Below are 18,878 nucleotides of genomic sequence, written 5' to 3' on the forward strand. Positions count from 1 at the left end.
TCTCTCCTTTTCCTCAGTCCTCAGACCCTTCTTTGTTCTCATAATTACCTCTAGTAAATCCACCGCTCCCAGTCCATCCTCTCTGTTCTTGTCTTTCCTCCCTTCATAGATTTGACCTTCAGGTGAATGATTCCAACAATAATCTGCCTTCTATCTGAATCTCCTATCCCCTTGTCAGTCTTCTGTTTATACTCAACCAGACCTTAACCACAAACATGTTTTCTCTGATTTAACTGAATGCTGTTTAGTGGCACCAGAAAAAGCCATACAGCAGTGCTAAGTGAGTCTGTTACAAAGTTGTGTTTGCTAATAAGCCCTCACTGCTACATAGCAATTGTTTTATTATTCCCTAATTGACTCTGATGACAGTTCCCAGCTTCCTTAAATGGCTTCATAATCTCAAAAGACAGAGTGGAAATGAATAAAGATGAGACACATTGTGCAGCAGGACATTTTTATTCAGTACAAATTCTGTAATTTGCTACACTCTTAATTGTTTGGATGCCAATTACCCAAAGAGAGCAGTAGGTATTTGGGGCCCTGGCTTTTTTTTCCTTCTTCCCTCCCATCACCAACTGGTGGACTAAACCAGAGAGAAAAAGAGCAAAATCCAAACCAATCCATTTTGCCACTTGTCAGCAGTTCTGACCTAGAACATCAGATTATAAATCTAGTACTGAAAGAGACCTCAGATACCACATAGTCTAATCTCTCATTTTACAAATAAAGAAAGTGAGACTGTGGTTGGAACAGGATCTTAACCCCCTTTCCCTCATGAGTGAGGTTAGTTTTTTCCCTTAAAAGATATTGAGATATGCCATACTTAGTTGGCTCAGGATTATTTCCTTATCATTCAAATACAAAGCAGAGAACCTGGGGGAGCTCTTGAAGGTTCTGCTGGTGGAACATGATGGGCAGGAGCATGATGAAAAGGAGCTCCAATCAGCTGATCCAAATCAAAGCACCCTCAATACTTATCCTTGTAAAATGTCCTCCTACTGCAGCTAAGCAAATCTCCTTTTGTTAAGTGTTGAATGACTAAAGAGCATCTCAGTGTTTCATTATTAAACTTAAACTCCTTGGAGACTGACCAGGGTCAGACCCAGGCAAGAATAGTCAGTAACTGTCAGAGATGGGGTTTGGAAAGAGGTTAAAGCAACTGATTCTCATGAAGTTTTGTGATAAGCTTTCTGTGTGTTGTCTGTGATTTCTCTAGGCTCCGATTAGTGTGGAAGAGTTGGATTTTACTTAAAAAGAGAGAGATTTCTGGGTCTGGGTCAGTGGAGAACTCTGCTAATGGAAATCCACTTGTTGCCAGGATTCCAAAGGCCTTGCTCTTTCAGAGGAAGCCTCAGAGCCAAGAGAGGATGGACAGACCACTGGCAAAGAACCAGGAACCAGCTCATTAAATACTGAACTTGGAACTTAGCCTTACCTGCCAGCACTCCAGCAGCCCCACCTACTTCTACTTCAGAATTTGACCTTGTTTCCCAAACCTATGCAGATAAATCTACAAATACAAACATAAAATGCAGTTTATCTTCATTACCTAATCAAGGTAAATAACCCTCAACATCCCCTTCTTTCCTGAACATTCTGGTTCCCAGCTTCCCACAACAACAACAACAACAACAACAAAAATTCCTCCCCCCCTCAAGATAGACTATGCCAAAGGTATGCACTATAAGATTTTTGGTCAGCTATTTCCTCCTAGTCAGACTTCTGGGATCACAGAGTATTCAATGCAGTAATTTCCTAACCATAAGCCTAGAATGATTTTAAAGAAGTCATTTCAAGGAAGTTACAAGCAAACTCAACACAAATAACTGTCTGATAATTAGACCTGTCTGAAAATGGATTGGGCTACTCTTGGGCATATGCTCTGAAACTGTTTTCAAAAGCAAAAAAAAAAAATGGACTTGATATTCAAAGATTTTCATAGCAGCATTAGTTATATAAGTTGCAAAAAACTGTAAAACAACCCATATGTCTGACAATATAATGTTGGTAGAATTAATGAAAAATCACATATTAATCACTTAACTATGGCAGGCACTGCATTAAACACTGAGAATTCAAATACAAGCAAGCAAGCAAGACATTCCCTATCCTCAAAGAGCTTACTTTCTAGTAAGGGGGAAAAACACATACAGAGGAGTGATGGTCACAAAAGGGAAAATTAGTAGCACCATAGAGGAATAGATTGACACAGTCTTTCCAGCAACCATGGCAGAATTAATTGGATTATGGTTCCAGGATTTGGGAATGAGATGAGTAATGTCAGGGCATGCCCAGAGCTGGCCTTAATATGGTGGGCCATATGGAGAATTCACCAGTTAGAACAGTTGAAGATGGAGGAGAAAGATATTCAGGGTTGAAATGGTTAAGTACTCCAAGGCACAGTCTCTGGATACAGTTAAAACTAACAAGAAGAATACAAAGAAATATGAAAAGGCCTTTACCAAACACTGCAAAAAAAAAAAAATCAGATCTACAAGAAAAGAGTATACTTTCTTACAAGAACAAAAGTGAACAAAAACAAAGAAATCCCATGGGGCAAGAGAGGGAGTCATTGAAAGGTTGCAATTTTTATTTTATTCACTGAATTCATTTAAATATAGTAGAACGCAAGTTTAATTACTTGTATTGAAGTTCAATATTTAAGTGGTTTTTTTTCTTATTTATAATGGTTGGTGTAGGAAACTCAGTGTAAAATCCCCTTTTATCAGTAAAGATTGGCAGCTGCTCTGCTACTTTAAATTTTAGATAAGGGTGGTCAAGTGATTTGCCCAGAATCACAAACCACAATATGGTGGTAGGACATGAAAAGCCTTCTTGACTCTGAAGCCTGATCTCAATTCATTAAACTCTATGCTGACTCCCAAATGTGCAAGAAATCATTTAATATTTTTTAACTATGGATTGGACTGTCTTATTAGATGGTGAGTTCTCTATCACTGGTGGTGCTCAACCAGGAGCCAAAGCTATGTGATATAGATAAGATTCATATTTTGGATAAAAGGGCAACACTAAATGATCTCTGATCCCTTCTGGATTATGGATTCTATAAATGTCTATTAAGTGGAAAATCACAGCTAAGCATATCTCCATCATCATGAGGGATAATAATGAGCAAGGAAGGTAATGTGTCACAGAATTCCCTAATAATTAGATTTGTCCAAAAGGTAGAATGGGCACCAGTGAACATCTTCAAGTGGCATTTGGATAACCAATCCTCGGGGTACAGTAGAAAGGATGCCTATTGTTGTCAGGCAGTTGGTCTAGATGACATTTAAGTTTCCATCTACCTCTACGGTTCTATTAATTTTATCCATCCCCTTGCCAATGGGTAGAATGATAGTCAAACCATCCGAGAAAGGAAAGTATAATTTTTGCTTTCCTAATTTTCAGATAAAGAGTTCTCTTGATAATGCGCTTGAGACTCACAATTCTGAATCAGGAAATTCTCCCTCACATCCAATCTGTCTGATTTTGTTGGATATGTGGTATAGTATAATATACTACTCTTCTCCACATTGCTCTGGCCTGTATAAACAGAGAATAACTACTTGCTGTCATACCAAAAATAGATATGCCTTCACCTATGTAACAATAACTGGGAAAACATTTTGTCCTTTAATATTTACCTTTGCTTTTCCTAAAGATCAATTTGGCAGCAGGAATTAAAAGAGTTTTAGTTTCAATGAACTATATGATCTGAGACAATCTTTTTTTTCTTCTGCATCCCATCTAAAGATTCATTTTTTCAAATCTAAGAGTCCATAGTTTATAGAGATTTTTATTCAATTTATAATCCATGGAAAATCTGTGGCTATCAAAGTTTTCTCTTTCCCCTTGCCCTTGCTCTCTGTATTCAATTTCTCTGCAGTGCCTTCCAAAGCAGGAGGCACAAAGGGTCAGATTAGGGAATGTTAGCTCAGGAATACTCTGTATCTAGACATTAGTAAGGCATTTTACAAATCTTTGCTCAATGGGGAAAAGGAGAAATGTAGGCTGAATAAGATTATATTTAGGTAGATTTAATGGCCAAACAGAAAGATCTCTAACAGATGGCCGCAGTTATATCTTGTTCAACATCTAATCACCTGTGATAAAGATATAAAATACCTGTTTATCAAATGTACAACTGCCAAAAGGGGTGAGAGATGGAGCTAATATATGATGAAATTGGAACTCAGAACAGTCTAGAACAATGGACTAAATTTAATCATACATAATTGTTATCATAAACTTCATTATCAACAAACATTAAACAAAAGCTTTTACCAAGGCAAAATAAAATAAATCTTCAAAAAACTAGCAAAGAAAATGCTTTGTCCTGTCTCTTTCTAGGTCTATTCAAAGTCCTGCCAGCTTTGGCTCTGAAAAAATTGAATTTAACTAGGATAAATGTAAAGACCTACATTTAGATTTAAAAATATAAACTTTTGGGGTATAAAAAGGAGCGCTATCTCTTGAAAACAATTCATATGAAAAAGACCTAAGAATTTTGGCTGACCACGAGCTCATTATAAGTTAAAATTCTATGACAGGAATAATCACAAATCTAATACAGAACAAGGTCAAATCAATGGAAATACAGTGTTTTCACATGAAAGAAGGTGATAGTTCTATTATACTCAGTACTGCCCAGACCAGGTCTAGTGTATCAGAGTATATAAGGAGTATATAATGGCATGCTATAAACAGGACACTGAAAAATTAAAGAGCATTCCAAAGCAGAGAACCATAGTGATGGGGGTGGAGGCAGAAGAAGACATAAAACCATGTAATTTTAATTACTGATTACAACCAAAGATGTTTAACCTGAAGGAGAAAAACTTCTGTTTTAAAAATTTCCATTGAAATCATGAAATTCAATAAGTCTTCATCCTCCTTGAACCTTTTTAAATCACATATTCTTCATGATTTCCTTTCTTCTCAAAACAAACAAAACAAAACTTTCCTCTTTTGGACTCTGCCCTATGGTAAGAATCTTCCTACCTCTCTGATCCTTAGTATCCATTGGCTCCTCTTCATCTTCCTGTCCCTCTAGGATTAGACATTGTTAATAGTTCTATCTGCAATCTTTTCTTTTCTCAGGCTATCAACAAACATTTATTAAGTGTGGATTCTGTGCCAAGCACTGTGGTAGATGCTATGAATACAGAAAGTGAAAGCAGTCCCTGTTTTTAAGGACCTTAAATTCCAATGTAGATAATACATATACATAATGACTGCAAAGGGGAGATATCACTAGTCTCTGAGATAATAATAGTACCAACTTCCATGACAACCAAATGAAATGGTATATGTTTAGCATTTTTTAAACCTCAAAGTGCTATAAATTGCTAGCTATAATAATGATTATTTTGGACATGCATTTGAAATGCCTTTGGAACATCCCATTAAAAATGTCTAATAAGCAGGTAATGGCACTGGACTGGAGCAATAAAGAAAGTAGGTATGTATATGTAGATGTGGGAGTAAACTTTGTAGAGATGATAATTGCATCCCAAATCACTGACTGAAAGAGATAGAAAAAGAAGAGGTCCCTGAACAGAGTCTTGAGGACACCTTCAATTAATGGACAAGAAATGGGTAATGATCTAGCTAAGGAGATTGAAAAGGAACAGTCATATATGTAGGAGAAAAACCAAATGAGTATTTTCCCAAAGCTTCCAAGGCAGATAATAATCAGAAGATAATAAAACAGTATTTAATGTTAAAGAACAGTCAAGAAGGATAAAGATTGAGAGAAGTTATTTGTTTTGTTTAGTCATTTTTTAGTCATGTACAACTCTTCCTGATCCCATTTTGGATTTTCTTGGAAAAGATAGTGGAGTGGTTTGCCATTTCTTTCTCTAGCTCATTTTACAGAGCAAGAAACAGGTCAACAGGATTAATTGACTTGCCCAGGGTCACACAGCTAGTAAGTGTCTGAGGCTGGATTTGAATTCAGGAAGATGAGTCTTATTGACTCCTAGCACCACACTCAATCCTCTGCACCACCCAGCTGCCCCAAAAGGTCATTAGGGTTGACAATTAAGAGATAATTTCAGAGAGAGACAGAGAGACAAAGAAACAGAGAGAAAGAGATCATTACTAATCACTGGAGAGAACAGTTTAGTTCCAGACAGCAGTTAAGAAGAGAGAGTAGAAGGCATTGATTATAAATTATAAATGGCTTTTTTTCACTGAGTTTAGTTGAGAAGAGAGGAATATGGGCTAGCAGGGACAATAGAATCTAGTATGTTTGTAGGTAGCAGGGAAGGAATTGGTGTATGGGAAGAAATTGAAGATTAGAGGGAAGACAATAGTGGGAACAATTTTTCAGAGAAGGGGAGGGGAGGGGAGGGGATTGAGGACACATGTAGAGGGATTGGCCTTGATAAGAAAAAGAGTCACATCTTCATCAGAGACTAGAATAAGAAGAGGGCTGCCCTTGACAGTTTATGGGGGTTCAAAAGAGAAGGGTTTCATTCACTTGAATGGTTCCATTTTTCACTTCTAAGCAGATAGTACCCAAATGAGAGGCGATATAATATAGTAAAAAATAGCAATGGATCTATAATCCAAAAAATTGGGTTGGAAATCCCAGCTCTGTTGTTCTCTATGTGAACTTAAGGTCATTGAACATAGCTAGATCTCAGTTTCTTTGTCTCTAAAATTAGGGCATTGGGGATGACCTTTAAAACCCCTCTAATATAAATCTTATGAACCAAGGTTTCTGTGTTAAAAGTCTAAGGTCTAAGGCAGTGAGGTGTCACAGTGGATTGAGAGTCACTTCTGGAGATAAGAGGTCTTGGGTTTAAATCTGACCTCAGATATTTCCTAGCTGTGTGACCCTGGGCAAGTCACTTAACCCCCATTGTCTAACCTGCACCTCTCTTCTGCTTTGGAACCAATATACAGTATTGATTCTAAGATGGAAGGTAAGGGTTAAAAAAATTAGCCAAAGTTCTATTAACAAATCTCTATATCTCTAGTTTCCATTACTCTTGTGAGTTCTAGATCCAAATTTCCAGCTAAAGTTTTGCCATGTGTTAAAAGCATATAAAGGTACTCCAACCAACTACTTCCTAGGATTGCTGTGAGGAAAACCTTTTGCAAAACTTCACAATATCCATTTGTTCCACTATTCAAATATCAAGTCAGCTGCCAAACATACCTTCCTTGTTTTTCTCACACTCATCTTCTTTGTTCCATTCCTAATTTCTCTGTGTATTTGTACACATCTCTCCCGTCTGGAATATGCAACTTTCCAACTTCAATATCTTATGGTCCCTGGTTTTCTTTTAGGCTCTGCTCAGCTGTTGCCTCCTATGCAAAATCTCTCCTAATTCCCCAGTTAGTGCTCTTGCCCTCCTCCAGGTATTTGTAGATCTGTGCAGGTGAAGCACATTGTACGTCAATAAAAGCTTCTAAGAAAGCTCCTTGAGAACAGGGATTCCCCCCTTCCCCCCATATATGCTCAGAACCTAGTATAGAGCCTTGCCACTTAATAAATGCTTGTTAAACAGAATTCCAACCTGGACCAACCTCTGTGAACCAGACCTCCAGAATCCATGCTCCCAGATGAAGAAATTCATTTACTTAGCTTTGAGACTCTTGTCTTTGGGCTGAATCATTGTGAGTGGATGTAAGCTTGTTTAGCTCACTTAGTCTAGCTGACTCCAGACCAAACCATGTCACATTTTACATGCTATCCAGTTGTTTATCCAGGACAAATTACAACCTATCTTGCTGCTAAGAATGGAGCTCCCTCATCCCACCCCTCCATCCTACTTTCCATCTCTTGCTTGGGGAACAGTAATCAAATCAACAGTATCATTATTTTAGGAAAGGGCATAGCAGTTGGCCTCCCTTTGGCTTCACTCATCATTCCTGCAACGCTCAAGACCAAAACACCTTTCCCTGACAACTACATCTCTATATGTATTGCCCCCCCCCTTAGAAAGTAAACTCCTGGAGGGCAGGAACTATCTCACTTTTTGTATTTGTATCCCCAGTAATTAGACCATAGTTAGTACATAATAAATGCCTTCTCACTTATTCATTAATTAATTGAATTTCTACTTTCCAAATTTAGCCTTCTCTATGTTCTGCCAGTTCTTGTGCCCATCTAAAGTATGGACACTATATATTTGCATATTACTATGAGCTGCTTTTAAAAATGTTATCCAGTCTTTTTCATAAAGGTGACATCTTTTTCTCCTTATATTATAAACTCGTAGAGGGAAGGATTATTTCTTCCGGCTCCTCCCCTTTTCCTCCTCAACACCCATAGGGCCCTGCAGATAATATATTCATGAATTATTTTTAATAGGCCAAAAGTCCTTGGGAACTATAGCACTATCTGCAAGGGACCCTCAAAATCTCTGCCTTTCCCAGGGCCTGTTTTCTCACTTTTAAAAACAGAGGCTTAAACTAGATGATCTTTAAGATTCCTTCCTAATTATGATTCTAAATTTTTATTCTAATGCTACATCCCAACAGACTTCCATTTTTTAAATACCCAAATGTCTCTTACAGTGTTTCTTTGTCTTTGACCATAATCTCCAGATCCTTGTTTCTTTTCTCTTCTTCCTCCTATCAGTAGCTACTGCCCTTAAAATGTTTCCTTTCAGACAACAGGTCTGCTACACTTGAAGAGTGAGAACAAAGAGGCTGCTGTGAGGTGGTGATTTAAGTCTTGGTTCTGCTTTCAATTAGGTATGTGACCTTGGACAGGTCACTTCACTGAATTTTGATTCCTTCATCTTTAAAATGATGATAATCACACCTACAATACTTATCTCATAAGGCTATTAAGAAGATCAAATGAGATAATATAGAGAGAGCAACTTGTAAAGCTAAACCCTATATAAACATCAGCTCCGACTATTCAATTGAGGCTTGAAGCACAAATACCTGATTTTCTTCACAAAGAAGGATTCTTCTACTTTACAATGATTCTCTTAATTATTAAGCTTCTCTAGCATATTTAAACATATACCATGATGAAGGCAGAACTTTTCAAAATGGCATTTCTTGCATTCTTGCCTACATGTTAGTATAGCAAAAAAGCTTTGAGCCGAGAGACAAGTGACCTCAAGTCTGGCCCTGGCTCTGTTACTGACCAGCCATATGGCATTCGACAAGTCATTTAACCACTTGGAGTCTTGATTTCCTCACTAGAAAATAGAGATAATAATAATAATAGTTAACATTATTAATAACAATGACTCATAGCTAAACAATGGTATTTGAGGTATACAAATCATTTATCTCACTAAGATTTCATGAGGTAAGTAGTGAAAGTATTATTATCCCCATTTTAAAATGGGATAAACTGAGGTATAGGAAGGTAAAGGGATGTAACCATGGCACAAAGCTCAGAAATCTTAGAGAGGGGATTTGAATCCAGCCTTCTTTCCCTAAGTCAGTTAGTCTTTCCTTTCCTCTCCAGTTTCACAGATAAGCTATGTGAAACCTGAGCTCCTTGAAAGTACTTTGAAAATTGTCATATAATATATGTAATGTTGGCTACCTCATAGACCCCAGTCTCAGGGAGTATGCATGGAGATAGTTTGAGGTCCTGGCCATTTCTAACCAGATATGTACTTTGGCTTCTTGATAAAAAGCAGCACAACCAGAGGCTTCTGTTGGTCTTACATGCTGTCATTTTTCACTTTTCCATGATGAAAGAGAAGGGCTACGTCAAAAACAACTTGCCCAGTTAACAGCTATAGTTGCCTATTCAATTGTTTTTGAAGAGGGCCAATGGCATCATGGGGTGATGCCCTGATCTGTGCATGAACTGGATTTAAGTGAGGCAGAGTTACACAAAGTCATCAGCTTCACTCTTTCTTCCAGAGTCACTGAAGTCCAGTGGCAAGAGAAAAGTCAGGACCACTGGTGATGGCTTGGGATGCAGTAGATGATCTTGGTGTCTTTGATGTCTAACCAATCTTCATGGTCATTGGTATGGGATGCTCAGAGAAGACTAGTACCTTTGGTGTGAGGGCTTGCTGAGCCCTCTTCAGGGCTCCTTTTTTCCTTTGGTGTTCACCTACCATCCAGCCCTCATCTGTGATTCTAAGAAACTACAACATGAATAGCAGTCATAGCCTAGTAAACTATCTTGGCAGACAGGAGAAACCAGGATGAGGGCAACCAATAGGATTATAACCAGTCACTGAATTGGGGGGTGTCTACTCCAGGCATGTGAAGCCCTCCCCTTGTCAAAAGGGGCAGATGAGACAGTTTGTTCCAATGGACATGAAGGCAGCCTATTCAGTACCTAAAAGGATAACTCCATCCTCTCCACTCTCTTCTTCCTCTATTTTAAATATATAACTTAGTACTTAGTGTTCTCCCTTGGATTTCCTGTAAAGGGAGAGATGGTGCTTCTTCCTTCCCTATTCCCATCATCTATGGCGTTACATTCACATAGCAGCAAGAGTAGCTGCTTAACTAGATGAACCTGGATCTCAAAGCCCTGGATTCCTCTTCTGCTTTGTGTTTCTTTTTCTAAATATGGGTGATTGAATAGTGATCTTGTAAGATGGGTTCTTTTCATACCTAATGGATGCCTTAAGAATTCAGGGACTCCCGGTTTGTGCCCTACAGGAGGTTTCTATAGCTATTACTTCTTGATGGAAAAGATGATCATTGGTAAAAGAATGAGCCATTAATATATACTATATATTATATATATAATATATAATAATAAAAGAATGAGAGACTAGCCATGCTAGTCTCTCAAGAAGATGTGGATGGCTCTTGACGGAGTTCCTTGGACAGCAGATACAAGGAGAAAGTAAATTACCTATTAGTGCTTTAAGTATATGTCAGTTCACATTTATGATTTTGTTTTCTGCACTCCAACATTTCTTTTGTTATGGAGGAAATAAAGTCCTTTGATCTGTTTTGTATACTGAGTACCTTTCAAGAAAGAATCTTATTAATCCCTGTTAATGGTGTTTAACTGTTTTAGTCATGTCTGACCCTTAATGACTCCTTTTGGGATTCTCTTGGCAAAGATATGGAGTCACTTATTATTTCATTCTCTAGTTCATTGTAAAGATGAGGAAACTGAGGCAAACTGGATTAAATGACTTGTCAGTGTCTAAGGTTGGATTTGAACTCAGGTCCTCCTGTCTCTAGGTCTAATGCTCTATTCACTATGCCACTTAGCTACACTAATAATCTCTTTTAAGGATGTTCAACCTATGAATTAAATCTAAACTTTTTTTTCAAATCCTTAAGTCTTAGAATCAATATTCAGAATTGGTTCTAAGGCAGAAGAACAGTAAGGGCTAGGCAATGGGGGTTAAGGGACTTGCCCAGGGTTCACACATCTAGGAAGTATCTGAGGCCAGATTTGAATCCAGGACCTCCCATCTCTAGGCCTGACTCTCAATTCCCTGAGCCACCTTGCTGTCCCCAAAATCTAAACTTTTAAGAGATTATTCAGAGTTCTACTCTAGAGTAGGATGAAAGATAACATAGAGATAATAAGCCAGAGACAACAAGAAAAAGCCTGACCCAACTCTTTGGAGGTCAGGAGCATGCCAGTATTAAACTTGCTTCATATGAGTCCAGAGCTGAGACCACTTAGTGAGAGCTGGTGTCTGAGACTGCTGGTCCAGTAAGTCGGTTACACATATGTGGAAGCCCACCCAGGGCAATGACCTCAACTTGTACTTGTACTCATGGTTGAGGTCCCTCAAGGGTCAGATTACTACTTGTTCTACTCAAGGTCCTACTGATAACCCTGAAAATCTGGGGTTTCTGCTGCTATCATTTACAAGCTCTCACTATTCCCCATTTTAAATTAACAGTTAATCCATTAGTTTCTAGAAAAAAGGACTGACTAAGATGTAGCAAGAACAACTAGCATAAAGTAGCCATCTCAAAAGCAAGGGGGTACCACCTCTTCCTTGTACACACAAAGCCCCTAGGCAAAATAGATTCCAACTTAAAAGTTCAATGGTAAAGAGGACCACAGTGTGGTGAACATGTAGCCAAGGGGCTATTTCCCAAGTCCTGGCTCTGGAAGTCCTTCTCTCCCTTTGTGGGGACCTCATAAAATTCTCCAGAGCTATCTGCCAGGCAAATCATCCACTGTTGCTGGGTTTGGCTGCTTCTCTGCATCAGGCATTCTCCCCTTCCTGCCCAGGTTGGGGAGAAGATAAAGATACCAGCTGTCACTGGGCTGTGGGCTGGCTTCTTGTCAGACTGGGCTGCTACTAGATGAGACTGCCCAGCCACAGACCTATGGTTTCTCCTGACCTCCTTCCAGTCCCTATGAGGTTTCTGCTCAGTCCTTTGGCCACTGCCATCACCTCCAGTGGATTCTTCTACTGACTCTAGTTACCAGGGGAACCATTCATAAAACCTGAAGATTTCTCAGCTTGCTGCCGCCAACATGTCCACTTCGAGGTACTCATTCACTTAATTTAAGGAAAGAATAAACAAAAAACAAAGAAAGGCATCATGTGCTCCCTAACACATGGCTGTTGGGTGGGGAGATGTGACCAGTTATCCCTCCCCAATTTGGCAGCTCAAGGCAATACTTGTCACAAAGAGTCACCATGGAAAGAGAGATGGGCAAGTTGCACCCCTTATACATACATTCAGCTTAAGATCAGGACTTCATAATTCAAATTCTTCTAGTTCACAGCCAACCTGAAGACTTTTCATCATCATTGTCTAACACCAGCAACCCCTTGGTCATTAATGGCCAGAAGTAGGCTAACCAGTCTCAGGAAGGAGCCACCCGCATTACACAAATAAATGTCTGCTACAGAAAATGAAATGTAGTCTATCTCCCTACTCCAGTCTTCCTTTCCTCTCTCTCTCCAATTCTTTTTTGTTGAAGTTGATAACACTAGACTTTATATTTATCAACCCAAGTTCAATTATCTCTCAGAACTTCCATAACTCTATATACCAGGAGGGATGAAAAGATTCCCACCTCTACCCTGACCCCCTCTAGGTTATTAGGGAGACAGGAAGAATAGTGACTAAAGAGACATATAAGTATTCTCAGTGACAGATGCAACCCACTGGGATAATGCTATTAATAGGTTAACAGGAGTCAGCAGTCAGATCTGGCATGGATGAGCAGACAGGCTGGGAGAAAGGGGAAGGCCTAAATAAGGGATAATTGCTTTCCCAAAGTGAGGCACCTTTGCCATGATTCTGACAGTCAATTAGGAAGCTTACAGCACTATCTTGACTTAGGCAGGGTTCTACCTCCCTAGAGGAAAAAAAATACTTTTTGTACTAGTAGAAGAAGCAAGGGAAAATGAATCAAGTGAACTGCTTGGCTCAGACCAGCATCATATTGACCCATGCAGCCATCATTGACACCATAAGAATTTTGTAAGGTTCCTACAGAAAGAAATAAAAACATTGAGACCCTATAGTTATGGTGTTGTCAATTGCTTTAACTCCATGTGTTTCCTATATATATATATGCTGTGCCTCACTAGCAGTGTATGTTAAGTTTATTCCCATTCTTCCTCTCCCAATTCTGTGTGTATCTGTGACACTGTGCTCACCTGGTACTGGGGAACTATTACTTTTATGCCATATGAGTAGATGCCTTTGCTAAAGCTCTAAGTCTACTGATTGATTACTCAGAAGAGACTAAGAGGTTTGTGAGCTAGTGTTAGTTAGATAGGCACCCACAGGTCCACAGGATTACCCTTAGGATCTTGAAAGCAGTAGTAGCCAGCCCTCTTTGGAACCAAATTCTCCATACACTTGTGACTTAGGTAAATAAGTCCTCCCTCTCTCTACCCCATAGTTTCTCACTCACTCTCACTTTCCTCTCATGGTCTCTGTCTCCCACTCTCCTTCCTTCTTACTCTCCCCTCCAGGTTTCTCTCTCCTTCCCCCTCTCTCCCAAGATCTTTCTCTCCAACCCCACCCTCCAGTCTCTCCCAATTATTCCATCCCTCCCTCCCCCAAACTTGCTGCCACAGATTGAGTCATTTCCTCCCTTCCTAACCCCCAAGAAAACCCTTCTGGTTTGTTTTTCTGCCTCTGGCAAGTGCCAAACCCCCACCCCACACCCATAACCTGAATGTCCAGTTGGAGTCTAGGGCTGTGGGTGTTTTCTCAGTCAAGGATAACGTTTCTCCCACAGGGGATTGATTTAGGAAGGGTAGGGTAGGGCAAGTGTGTAAAATTTTGCCAGTTGAGGGTTTGGTTTGATTTTGTTTTTAAAGACTAAAAGAAAGCAGGAATGAGAGGAAGGAATGAAGGACTGGATAGATGTGACTATGGGGGAAAGAATGGAAGGGAGGGGATGCTCAACAAAGAAGGGTCAAGGTGAAAACAAGTTTAAAAAAACAAATGCAAGCAGGCTACAGAAAGGACACTTAAGAATATGAAGTGATAAACAAAGCAATGGGCAACACATGAGCACCCAACCCTGGAAGTACATCACGAGACTAGGCAGTGGATTAGAGAAAAAGTAACTAAGCTCAGGGAAGGATATGGAAAAGTAAATTAAGGTGTATAAGAATGAGTATGGGATGACACTGAAGGAGGATACTGGGAAACTTGATCAGAGCATCTAGAGTCTGAAAGCCTGGTCTCAAATCCTACTTCTAACTACTTACTGGTTCACCTTGGGTGGGTTAATTAAGTTCCCTTGGCCTCAGTTTCCTCATGTGTAAATATGTGGATTGGACTAGTTAACCTATGATGTCCTTATTAGCTCTAGATCTTTATGATCTGATGATGCTAGGAAAAGAGAATTGGCAGGGATTAGAAGGCAAAGGGAACAAAGACAAATCCTCCTTTGGCTCCTAAGAGTTCTTCCTTCCTTCCTTCCTTCCTTCTTTGACCCCTCAGGGAACTACCCAGAGATGAGAAAGGAGATTATTAATCTCATATGCTGGCTCTGCTGCTGGCAAATTATTAGCCGGAAATACTACTAAGTAATACGCACAAGGATGGAGCCAAAATGATTCCTCTCCAGTGACTCCAGCTCCATTCATTTCCTTTGCTTGAAGGGTAGGGAAGGCTCATCTGCCTGCTTAGGAAGGTATTCTTAGACTAGGGACCTCACTGGGGAATAGGTGGGAAAAGATCCCGAAATAATCTATTTCTGTCCCAATTAAATCTAGGATACTCTCCAACTACTCCTCAGGCCTTGCTCTAAGTTTGGAACAGTTCAGTAGGGTATTGTTTGAGAGGCAACAAAGGAGGTGGAAAAAATCAAAGAACAAGAGCAAAATTGGAAGAGACAGATAAAAAAGATGAATGAGATATGGAGTGAGAGACAGAGATATAGAAAGACAGATAGGGAGATAGTAAGGGGGTGGGGATAAGGAATGAGTGAGACAGAGATACAGAAAGCCAGAGAAATGGAGAGAGATATGGAACAGAGTAACAGAGAAACAGAGTGATAAGGAGTAAGAGATACAGATAGAGAGAAAGACTGTAACAGAGAGAGATAAGGCATGAAGAACAAACAAAAACAGAGAAAGGGGGAGAGTAACAGAGAGAGGACAGAGAAACAGAAAGGAGAGTGTGAGAAAGAAAGAGAAGAAAAGAGAGAGAAGGAAAAAAGTAGAGGAAAGATTAGAAAAAGGGAATTGTGGAAAGGGCAGAAAGAGAACACTTTTGCACCAGGTGAGAGTTCAGATAGTTGTTTGAGAAATCAGTTCAACATCACCATTTCCAGTCAGAGGACTATCTGAACTACAGGACCTCAAGTGAGGCCACTAGGAAGGTAAACAAATATTTGCTACTTGGATTCTTGATAGTCCAGCTCTGAGGTATGCAATGAAATCATTAGCTATTCTTGATCTGTTACCTTTTTTTTAACCCTCACTTTTTATCTTAGACTCATACTGAGAATTGATTCCAAGGCGGAATAGTGATAAAGGCTAGGCAATGGTAGGATTAAGTGTCTTGCCCAGGGTCACACAGCTAGGAAGTGTCTAAAGCCAGATTTTAACCCAAGACCTCTTGTCTCCAGTCCTGGCTCTTAATCTACTGAATCACCTAACTGCTACCTGTGCCACTTTTATTAAATCATCCTTCAGGCCTCTTGATAGGTAGAAGCCTAAGTCAATGAAGTCAAATTAAAAAGAAAAGAAAATTCTGGACCCACAGAACAGAGAGGGACTGTGGTATAGTGGAGAGGGTGTTACATACTATGTTTGGGAGAAAGAACCTAGGTTCAAATCTTGGCTGCCACTTGTGACCTGTATGACTCTGAGCAAGTCATTTCCCCTCTCTGAGTCTATCTTCTCCTCTGTAAAATAAGAAGTTTGTACCAGATGACCTCTGAGGTCCCTCTGGGATCTAGATCTTCAATCCTGTGGTCTCCATTGATCTGTCTTCCCACTCAGCTCTGACTGCAAGGCCACAGAATCATTAATACTTCATTTTTAACCATTTCTAGGTCCTGGCCTAATCCCCCCTCCACCAGTTGGTCAACCAAACAATATTTATTAAGTGCCTCATACGTACTAAACTTTAGGATATAAAAGGAAGCAAAAGATTGTTCTTGTCCTCAAGTAGTTCACATTCTAATGGGCTCACTCAAAAGGTTCACTTAGGGTGAATCTAAGTCTTTATTCCAAAACATGACTTACTTAGCTTCAACAGCTAAATAATTTAACACCAATACCTGCATATGGTTTCTTGTGTCAACTTAATCCTTGACTTCTTGCCAAAAAACTTTTAATAAAGCCCATTTTTGGCAAAGACTGCCTTTCATCAGCAATGCTACACAATTTTTGAATGTCTTTGTGGCTTCCAGGGGCTTATTAAGAGATTGTTTTCAGAAATATCTCAGAAAGAGGAACTGAATGAAAAATGGAGAAAAAAACAAACTATGGACAATATTAGTAGCCCCAAAAGGGTGATCAAAGGACATCAATTATAAATTACATATTCGCCTTCTCATCTTAGTGAAAGTTTTTGAGAATTATCTACATAATATAAAGTATTTTTGAAAAAATATGAAACAGGAATAGACAATTTTTCATAAATATTTTCTCAGCAGATCAGGACTTGCAGTCAAGCAATTAACTGAAAGGTAGATAATTGTGCAATGTATTTGATTCCTAAAGCAAAGTACAGCCTTATAGTCTCTCTTCCAAAGAGGAGCCTTTTGCATGTTGAGATCATGCAAGATTCCCTGATAGATGCAATCAGAAATAATTGTGATTTAACATTAAGGAAGGCATAAACTAGAGAGACATTCCCCAGAAGATGTCCTGGCCAAGATAAGAGAGATGCCCAATAAATGGTGAGGTCCTTCAGAGGTTTCTGTGTAGAAATAATATTGTGCTGAGTACATTAAATCCTAGGACATTCCAGAGGCTCCCCAATTGAAATTACAGAATCATGGTAACTCAGAGCTGGAAGGCATCTAGTGGTATCTTTGGGGGTTGCCATAAGCTGAGCCTGACTCAGGCCTCTGGTATTTAGGTTTGATATTGGAATGAAATGAGACATCATTAGGTCATTTGATAGTTAAGAAAAAGAAACTTATTTAATGATTAACGGAGAAAGATATTTGATGATTCAGTCGAGTATAGGTGTCCAGTGTTGGCCATGCTATTGATTCAGTCAGAAGCCTCAGAGAGAGAATTGGAATGCCTTGTGACCTTTTGAATTCAGATGACCAAGAAGCCACTCAAAAGAATGAACCAATTAGGTCTCACAGAGAGTTTCAATCGCTCTTAAAGAAGTAGCCTTACTCTGCAGGATGTAGGACCAGAGAAAAAGCTAGCCCATAAAGGCTGAGCTAAGGAGCTAGGAAATAATATTCCTACCCTTGAGGCCATCTAGTCCAACCCATACAGGACGAGGAATGTCTTCTACAAAATATCGCCAAAGTGGTGATTGAGCTATTGATTAACAACCTTCCATAAAGGGAAACCACTCTCTCCCTAGCCAGCCTGTTCTACCTTTGTTTAGTTCTGTTAAATTTTTTTTCTCTAAATCAAGTCTATCTTTACCTCTCTACAATGTTCACACACTGCTCCTGTCTTATGGAGTCAATCTGAGTAAAGCTAACTTTCTTCCATGTGAAAGTCCTTCAAATACTTGAAGACAGGAACCATGTTCCCTCTGAATAGCTAAATGGTTTCTTTAACCAGTCTTTTGATGGAAAGATCTCAAAACACTTTACCAAATGACAGCAAAGGAAATAGTAATAAATGTTAGAGGGGATGTGGCATAGCCACACTCTTTGTGGTGAAAAAAATTGGAAAATGAGGGGATGCCCTTCAATTGGGGAACTGCTGAACACATTGTGGTATCTGTTAGTGATGGAATACTATTGTGCTCAAAGGAACATGGGGACTGGAACAACCTCCAGGAAGTGATGCAGAGTGAGAGGAGAAGAATCAGGAGAACCTTGTACACAGAGACTGATATACTATGGCATAATTTAACATAATAGACTTCTCTACTAGCAGCAATACAACAATCCAGGACAATTCTTAGGGTTCTATGAGGAAGAACACTATCCACATTCAGAGGGAAAACTGTGGGAGCAGAAACACAGAATAAAAACAACTGCTTGATCACATGGGTCAATGGAGATATGATTAGGGATGTAGACTCTAAATGATCACTCTAATGCAAATATTAATAATATGGAAATAGGTCTTGACCAATGACACATGTAAAACCCAGTGGAATTGCTTATTGGCTATGGAGGGGGTGGAGAGGATGGGAGGGAAAGAACATGAATCATGTATCCATGGAAAATCATTCTAAATTAATTAATTAAATAAAAATTTTCAGTTAAAAAAAACCCTTTATCACTCTGGTTTCCTTCTCAGACTATAAATGTCCTTCTAGAGTTGAAGGCATTGCTCCAAGTATGGAACAGAATTTGATAAGAC

General features: G+C 39.3%; 1 protein-coding gene across 1 annotated transcript in view; it reads right to left on the bottom strand.

Annotated features, from left to right (window-relative positions):
• Positions 1–18,878, bottom strand: part of UPF2 (UPF2 regulator of nonsense mediated mRNA decay) — a 183,215-nt gene that overhangs the window by 25,571 nt on the left and 138,766 nt on the right. The gene's annotated exons all lie outside the window — the stretch shown is intronic.

This window comes from Monodelphis domestica, chromosome 5, assembly GCF_027887165.1.
Source record: "Monodelphis domestica isolate mMonDom1 chromosome 5, mMonDom1.pri, whole genome shotgun sequence".
NCBI lineage: Eukaryota > Metazoa > Chordata > Mammalia > Didelphimorphia > Didelphidae > Monodelphis > Monodelphis domestica.